General features: G+C 40.9%; 1 pseudogene; it reads left to right on the top strand.

Annotated features, from left to right (window-relative positions):
- The first annotated feature begins 4,949 nt into the window (after positions 1 to 4,949).
- On the top strand, positions 4,950 to 6,386 carry LOC102120324 (keratin, type I cytoskeletal 18 pseudogene; annotated as a pseudogene).
- The last annotated feature ends 2,938 nt before the right edge of the window (positions 6,387 to 9,324 follow it).

Below are 9,324 nucleotides of genomic sequence, written 5' to 3'. Positions count from 1 at the left end.
ATCTATGCTTTTTGCTTTCTTACCAGCATGTAGATCTAATGTAGTTCCATTTGCTGGGTTGAGAGAAATTTAGACATTGAAAGGGGGACTCTAGACTCCTTCCTCTGGTGAAAATACAGTAACAGGGGCCAGATTTGTGTTCTTGCCTGAAACAGTAACAACAACAAAAGATGAGACTTTAAAAAAAATGTTTCAAACCATGGATTTAGGCAACAAAGGACAATCAGTGATCCCTAAGCTACTGCCCCATCTTGTGGCCTTAAGACAGTTTCCAGGCTGTGGTGCAGAGTGGAGAACACAGGAAAAGCCTGGTGGATCCCTGACTTGCGGAGACAGAGGTGAGAGTTGGGAGATCAAGGCGGCCAGAGTGCTTGGGAATCAGCCCCAGAGAAGAGAGAGCTCCGTCAAGAGAGAACCGGGAGATCTGCAGAGGATCCTTGAGTATTCATCAGAGGACCTACTGACCAGCACATTCGTGCGCAGGAGTCATCAGAGACAAGGGAGAGAACCACCTGAAAGGAATGGAGGTTTACAGTGCTCACTCAGAGCAAGGAATAGTGCTTATTCCCACCAGCCAGACCAGAAAACCTCATAGTTCATCCACAGTAGTAGTGTTAAACTAAGTGAAGCCTAAAGCTACCTCCTTCCATATTTTAAGTTCAGGCTAAATGTTTTTCCATACACAGAGAAATGTAACCTAACTGGACATGTGACCAGATTGTAACCCACTCCTGTAACAAGTAGCCGAGCCTCAGCCAATTATAGCAGCCAAATTTTGGCCACTCAAAGGCAGCCAAGTGTTGAACCCATGTTTAACCAAGTGCCAAGGTGTAGCCAGCCAGCTGCTTCTGTGCTTCGCCTCCATTTTCCGTAGGTCACTGCCCTTTTTCTGTCTATAAATGTTATCCGGCCACATGGTGGCCCTGGAGTTGTGCTGCTGATTCTAGGGGATGCCCAGTTCATGAATCATTCTTTGCTCAATTAAACTGTGTTCAATTTAATTTGCCTAAAGTTTTCCTTTTAAAGGGATGGTACATAGTAAAAGGGAATAATTAGGCCAAATGCTAATCAGTTCTGCTGAACTAATTCAAAAAGAAAGACCTGAAAAGATCAAATTGTTTACAAGTAAGATAATTGTGTTCTAGAACAAATATTTATATAAACGTAAAAAATGTCCATCACCCTACGAAGTAAAATTCATAAAGTCTAGCATCCAACCGAAAATTACCAGTTAAGCAAAGATCCCTGAGGATACAACCTATAATGAGAAAAACAAATTAAATTTGATCCATAACTGACACAGATGTTAGAATTAGAAGACAGGGCACTAAACTGTATTACATATGTTCAAAAGGTAAGTAGAGACAAGGAAAATATCAAAAAGACTCAAATCAAGCTTCTAAATAGATGAAAACTGCAATGTTCAATATGAAAAATTCACTCGCTAGAATTAAAGGCAAATTAACTACTTGATTGGTCCCGCCAAGAAAAACAAATTTAAAAATAAAATAAAGACTAGCTAGACATTACATAAGAAAAGATTACTGAACTTGAAAACATAAGAATCGGAACTATCAATAATGAAACCCAGAGGAACAAGAGAATTTTAAAATATGAACAGGCTGGGGCACAGTGGCTTCTGCCTATAATCCCAGCACTTTGGGAGGCTGAGGTGGGAGGACCACTAGAGGCCAGGAACTTGAAACCAGCCTGGGCAACATAGCAAGACTCCATTTCTAAATATATATATATATATATATATATATATATATATATATATTTAACCCAGGCATGGTGGTGTGTGCCTATAGTTCCAGCTACTTAGGAGACTGAGATGAGATGATAGCTTAAGCCCAGTTATTTGAGGCTACAGTGAGCTGTGATTGCCACTGCACTCCAGCCTGGGTCACAGAGTGAGACCCTGTCTCAAATAAATAAGTACATAAAAATGAACAGTCAGATGATACCCAGAATTATGACATGAGGCCACCACTCCATGGATTCACCCCCTGACGAAACAACCAAAACTGGTGAAAATTATAAGTCAAGGACGACTGAAAGTCTCTGAAACTTGTCCTAAGTCATACAGCAAACAAACAAACATTCAAGAAAATCTACCTAATTGCACTGCAGACAGCAAGACTCTGTGGCACTTGGGCATAACCTGTTCTCTCCCTTCCCGTCAGCTCAGCATGACGGAAGCCTGGCCCTAGGTAGGCATGGCCAAAAAGATGAGGCTCCTTTTCCTCAAAGCTCCCAGTCAAGGCCCAGGGTATCTTTCTGGGAGAGAAAGTTTGCCAGCATCTCTCATCCTCTTTCTCCATGTTCTTCGTTACAGAGGCTAAATTATAGGTTAATCCACCCAAAAAGTCAGAGGCTCTCCTTATTCACTCATAGGAAGGTGATGCTGCCATAGTCATGGCAATCTGACAATATTGGGCCCATGAATGTCCTGGCCCTCATTTGCTCACATGGTAGTGGTTTTATGTTGGGAGAGAGAGGGTGAGAAGACCAGAGACTACCACCGATATCCACCAACCCACTCATAAAGCAAGGGTGCTACTCCAAGAAAAGTGGCCCACTGTCCCTACCCTCAGGTCTAAAGCAGGTACTCAGAGATTTTTCCTAGTGGGAGAGTCAGGCCATAAGGACAGAGAACTCTAAAACTCTCCCCAGAGAAACTGACTTTATTTGGAGCACAGTGTCAGGGAGCTCAAGCCTGAGACCACTCTCAAAAACAATGGAGAGTTTGGTCGTAAGCAATTAAGAGGAAGCAGTAGCTCCATGAGAGCAGCAAGCTAGATTCTAGACCAGCCAGTTTACCAGAGAAGACTGAAAAAAGAGAGAGCTAAGAAGAACCCTCCTAGAATCAGAACGAACCTCAAAGACTGGCTTCAAAAACTATCCCTGCAAATGTGTCTGAATTTAATAGGATCCAATAGTGGAGAAATTAATCCATAGGATACTACTGAACACAATAAAGAATTCGACTGGTAATTAGTACAGCCTAAGAGCTGCTTGTGATTCAAACAAAGGCAGACAGCTTAACAGAAAGATTGAGGAAAGAGATAGTTGGAAGTGCCCTGCTAAACTACTGTCATCCCAGGGTGACTGTACATGTGACCAAGGCTGTGTCCTCTGAAGAATGACATCAGAAGCTTCACACTATGAGGGAAATAGACTTCACTAAAATAGTACAGTCAACTTACTAAATAAATAAATAAGCAAATAGCAACAAGCCTAGGAAGGAAGAAGGGAAGGGAAAAATCAGTATGCAAAATTGCTACGATATCTAAAAGTTTGTTTTTTAAACAAAATTATAACTCATGCCAAACAGCAACAACCAGTAAAGTATAAACCATAAACAGGAAAAAAAAAAAAAAAGAGAAGACAACAGAAATTATCTGTGAGAAGGCACAGGTGTCAGATTTCACTGATTTCAAAGCAGCCATTATAAATATATTTTAAAAACTAAAGAAAACCATGATTAAATAATAAAGAAAGATATGATGACAATGTCTCCTCATAGAGAGAAAGTAAATAAAAAGATAGAATATATATTTTTAAATTGATCTATACATTCAACATAATCTCTATTAAACTCCTAGCTGGCTTCTTTGCAGAAATTGACAAGGTGATAAAATTCATATGGAAATTTAAAGTGCCTCAGAGTAAACAAAACAATCTTGAATAAAAGAACAAATTTGGAGGAATTTCACTTCCTTACTTTAAAACTTACTACAATGATACAGAAATTAAGACAATGTGGCACTGGCATAGGGATAGACACACACACATATATAAATGGATTAGAATTCAGAGTCGAAAAATAAATCCTTATTTACAATCAACTGATTTTCCACAAGGGTGAAAGAACAGTCTTTTCAACAAATGGTGCTGAGACAATTGCATATCCATATGCAAAAGGATGAAATTAGACCTTTCTTCACATAATACACAAAAATGTACTCAAAATATATCATAGACCAAAATGTAAGAATTAAAATTATAAAACTCTTAGAAGAAAATATAAAGGACTAAACCTTTGTGACCTTGGGTTTCTACATCAATGCACATCATAATAAAATTGATCAGAACCAGAGATAAAGAGCAAAAGGTAAAAACAGTCAGAGGGAAAAAAAAGACATATGTACAAAGAGCAACCAAGATACGAACAGCAGATTATTTGGATAAACAATGCAAGCCAGAAGAAAGTTGAGTAACATGTTTAACAAACTGAAGTTAAAAATGTATTAACCTAAAATTCTCTACACAGTGATAGTTATATCTTTTTGAAATAAGGATGAAATAAAGACTTTTCAGATGCACAAAAGCTGAAAGACATCTTCACTAGCACATATGCAACACAAGAAATATTACAGAAAGTCCTCAGGCAGAAGTAAAATTATATCAACTGGAGCAGAAGTTTGTTAAAATGCAGATTCCTGGGCTCAGACCCCAAGGATTTATCTCCATAGTTCTGCAGTATGGCTTAGGCACATGGTATTTTATTTTCATAATTGTTTTATATTTGTTTTAATATATAAAACATGCACACGCCAGAAAATATAAAAAGTACAAAAGTGTTGGTAATCACTGGAAGTAGGAAATAGATACGTTGTTCACTATACTGTTCTCTCTACTTTTATCTACTCTGAAATTTTCCATAATAAAAAGTTCTTTTGACTTTAAAAAAAAACCAACCTGATAACAGGCAGAAATTCAGATCTACACAAAGGAATAAAGAGCACCATGTATGGTTCATTAAATGAGTAAATATATAATATTTTATTATTATTTAAATATATTTGAAAAATACATGACTCTCTAAAAATGCATTGTGGAAAATATATATAAAAACAAAATCTTTGACAATAGTAGCATTAAGACTAAGAAAGCGTCGTCGGCAAAGCCTGAGTCCTGTCCTCTCGCCCTCCTCCCAGAACAGCATGAGCTTCACCACTCGCTCCACCTTCTGCACCAACTACCGGTCTCTGGGCTCTGTCCAGGCGCCACCAGCGTCTATGCAGGTGCCGGGAGCTCTGGTTCCCAGATCTCCATGTCCCGCTCCACCAGCTTCCAGGGTGGCATAGTGTCTGGGGGCCTGGCCGTGGGGATGGCCGGGAATCTGGCAGGAATGGGAGGCATCCAGAACGAGAAGGAGAACATGCAAAGCCTGAATGACTGTCTGGCCTCCTACCCAGACAGAGTGAGGAGCCTGGAGACCGAGAACCGGAGGCTGGAGAGTGAAATCCGGGAGCACTTGGAGAAGAAGGGACCCCAGGTCAAGAGACTGGAGCCATTACTTCAAGACTATCAAGGACCTCAGGGCTCAGATCTTCGCAGATACTGTGGGCAATGCCTGCATCGTTCTGCAGATTGACAATGCCTGTCTGGCTGCTGATGACTTTAGAGACAAGTATAAGAGAGCTGGCCATGCGTCGGTCTGTGGAGAGCGACAACCATGGGCTCCGCAAGGTCGTCGAAGACACCAATGTCACTTGGCTGCAGCTGGAAACAGAGATCGAGGCTCTCAAGGAGGAGCTGCTCTTCGTGAAGAAGAACTACGAAGAGGAAGTAAAAGGCCTACAAGCCCAGGCTGCCAGCTCTGGGTTGACCGTGGAGGTAGATGCCCCCAAATCTCAGGACTTCGCCAAGATCCTGGTAGACATCTGGGCTCAATATGACAAGCTGGCTCGGAAGAACCGAGAGGAGCTGGACAAGTGCTGGTCTCAGCAGATTGAGGAAAGCACCACAGTGGTCACCACGCAGTCTGCCAAGGTTGGAGCTGCTGAGACGACACTCACGGAGCTGAGACGTACAGTCCAGTCCTTGGAGACTGACCTGGCCTCCATGAGAAATCTGAAGTCCAGCTTGGAGAACAGCCTGAGGGAGGTGGAGGCCCGCTACATCCTACAGACGGAACAGCTCAACGGGATCCTGCTGCACCTGGAGTTAGAGCTGGCACAGACCTGGGCAGAGGGACAGCGCCAGGCCCAGGAGTAGGAGGCCCTGATGAACATCAAGGTCAAGCTGGAGGCTGAGATCGCCACCTACCGCTGCCTCCTGGAAGGTGGCGAGGACTTCAGTCTTGGTGATGCCCTGTACAGCAGCAACTCCATGCAAACCATCCAAAAGACCACCAACCGCCAGAGAGTGGATGGCAAAGTGGTGTCTGAGACCAACGACACCAAAGTTCTCAGGCATTAAGCCAGCAGAAGCCTCCTAACCTTTGGGGAGCAGGAGGCTAATAAAAGGTTCAGAGCTCAAAAAAAAAGGAAAAAGACTAAGAAGGAAGAAATGAAAGTATACTATTGTAATACTATACATGAATGGTATAATATTATTTAAAGGTAGATAGTGATAAGTTAAAGATGTATACTATAAACCCTAAAATTTAGAGTTGGCCAGACACAATGACTCAGGCCTGTATTCCAGTACTTTGGAAGGCTAAGGCAGGTGGACCACTTGAGGTCAAGAGTTTGAGACCACCCTGGCCAACAAGGTGAAACGTCATGTTTACCAAAAACACAAAAATTAGCCAGGTATGGTGGTAGGTGCCTGTAATCCCAGCTACTCAAGAGGCTGAGGCATGAGAATAGCTTGAGCCTGGGAGACAGAGGTTGCAGTGAGCCCAGATAGAGCCACTGCACTCCAGCCTGGGTGACAGAATAAGACCTTGTCTCAATAAATAAATAAATGAACAAATAAAATTTATAATTTATCACTTAAATACCAGAACAGTTATAGCTAATAAGTCAACAAGAAGGTAAAACAATCATAAAAGGTATTCAGTTAAACCAAAGGAAAACAGAAGAGAAGAAAAAAGGAATAAAGAAACATGGGTCAAATACCAAACAGAGGGCAAGATGACAGAGTTAATAAAATCATTTCAGCAATTACTTTAAATGTAAATGGTCTAAACACCCTAAATCAAAGGCAAAGATTTTCAGATTGGATTAAAAAATAAGATTCAGGACCTTGCACGGTGGCTCATGCCTGTAATCCCAGCATTTTGAGAGACTGAAGTGGGCAGATCACCTGAGGTTGGGGGTCCGAGACCAGCCTGGCCAACATGGCAAAACCCCGTCTCTACCAAAAATACAAAAATTAGCTGGGCATGGTGGCACATGCCTGTAATTCCAGCTACTGGGGAGGATGAGGCAGGATAATCATTTGAACCCAGGAGGCAGAGGTTGCAGTGAGCTGAGATGGCACTACTGCACTCCAGCCTGGGTGACAAAGACTCCATCTCAATAATAAAAAATAAATAAGATTCAACTATATGCTGCCAATAAGAGACACTACTTTATATATATAAACACAAGGAGTTAAAAGTAAAATAATGGGGAAAGATACACCATGCAAGTCAAAAGACAGACGGAGTGGCTATATTAGTACCAGATAAAGCAGATTTCTGAGAAAATAGTACAAGGGAAAAAGAAGATCATTTCGTAATGATAAAAGCATCAATTCATAAAAAGGACAGAATAATGCTAAATGTTTAGGCACACAGTAACAGAGCTTAAAGACATATGAAATGAAAACTGAGATAATTGCAGGGACGGCCGGGCACAGTGGCTCACGCCTATAATCCCGGCACTTTGGAAGGCCAAGGTGGGCAGATCACCTCAGGTCAAGAGTAAGACCAGCCTGGCCAACATGGTGAAACCCTATCTCTACTAAAAATACAAAAATTAGCCAGGCAGTAGTGCTGCACACCTGTAATCCCAGCTACTCGGGAGGCTGAGGCAGGAGAATTGCTTGAGCCTGGGAGGTGGAGATTGCAGTAAGCCGAGATTGTGCTACTGCACTACAGTCTGGGTGACAGAGGGAGACCCCGTCTCAAAAAAGACTTTTAAAACTGCAGGGAGAAATACACAAATCTACAATAATAGTCAGAGATTTCTATGATCCTCTCTCCATAATTGGGAGAACAAGTAAACAGAAAGTAAGTGTATAGAATACTTCAAAAACACAATCAACCAACTTGACATATTTAACCCATCACAGCTCACTTTCAAGTAGTAATACACCACGGCCACTCTGATAAAAACTCTTGGCAAACTAGAAATAGAAGGAAATGTCCTCAACCTGATAAAGGGCATCTTCAAAAATGGACAGCTAACATCATATTTAATAGTGAAAGACTAAATTATTGCTCCCTAAGAAACAATTGGATATCCATGTGGAAAAAAAGAACTTTGTTCCATACCTTACACCATAATCAAAACATTACTCAGAGTGAATCAGATGTAAATGCAAAACCTAAAAGTATTAAACTTCTAGAAAAACAATAGAAGAAAAGCTATCTGATCTTGGGTTAATGAAAGGATTTTGAGATACAACACCAAAAGCGTGACCGTTAAAAAAAAAAACGGATAAATTAGACTTTATTAACATTTAAAGTTTCTGCTCTTCAAAAGACAATGTTCAGTGAATGAAAAGCCAAGCTACATGCTCAGAGAAAATATTTGCAAGTTGTATCTGACAAATAGCTTGTATGTAGAATATGTAAACACTTTCAAAACTCAGGAAAAAAATTTGAAAATGGACAAAAGATCTGAACAAAGATTCACTAAAGAAGATACCAATAGCAAACAAATATTCAATAGAAAAGATATTCAACATCACTACACATTAAAGTAATGCAAATTAAAACCCCAGTAAGATACCACTACCCACCTATTAGAATAACTAAAGTTAAAACTGATGATTCCGGCCAGGCATGGTGGCTCATGTCTGTAATCCCAGCACTCTGGGAGGCTGAGGCGGGCGGATCACCTGAGGTCGGGAGTTCGAGACCAACCTGACCAACATGGAGAAACCCCGTTTCTACTAAAAATACAAAATTAACCGGGCATGGTGGCACATGCCTGCAATCCTGGCTACTTGGGAGGTTGAGGCAGGAGAATCGCTTGAACCTGGGAGGCGGAGGTTGCGGTGACCCAAAATTGCACCATCGCATGCCAGCCTGGGCAACAAGAGCGAAACTCCATCTCAAAGCAAAACAAAACAAAACAAAAACGACTGATCATTCCAAGTACTGGTGACGATATAGAGCAACTGGAATGCTCATACACTGCTGGTGGGAATGTAAAATGTTAAACAGTTTTAGAAAAGAGTTTGGCATTTTCTTAAAATCTTAAACATTCACCTGCCATATGAGACAGACGCTATACTCCTAGGTATTTATCAAGAGAAACAAACGCACATGCTCAGAGCACCCTATTTATTTATTTATTTTTATTATTTTATTATTATTATTATTATACTTTAAGTTCTAGGGTACATGTGTACAACGTGCAGATTTGTTACATACGT

This window comes from Macaca fascicularis, chromosome 18, assembly GCF_037993035.2.
Source record: "Macaca fascicularis isolate 582-1 chromosome 18, T2T-MFA8v1.1".
Taxonomy (NCBI): domain Eukaryota; kingdom Metazoa; phylum Chordata; class Mammalia; order Primates; family Cercopithecidae; genus Macaca; species Macaca fascicularis.
The sequence above is the reverse complement of the archived record's forward strand: the minus strand, read 5'-3'. Positions and strand labels throughout refer to the sequence as shown.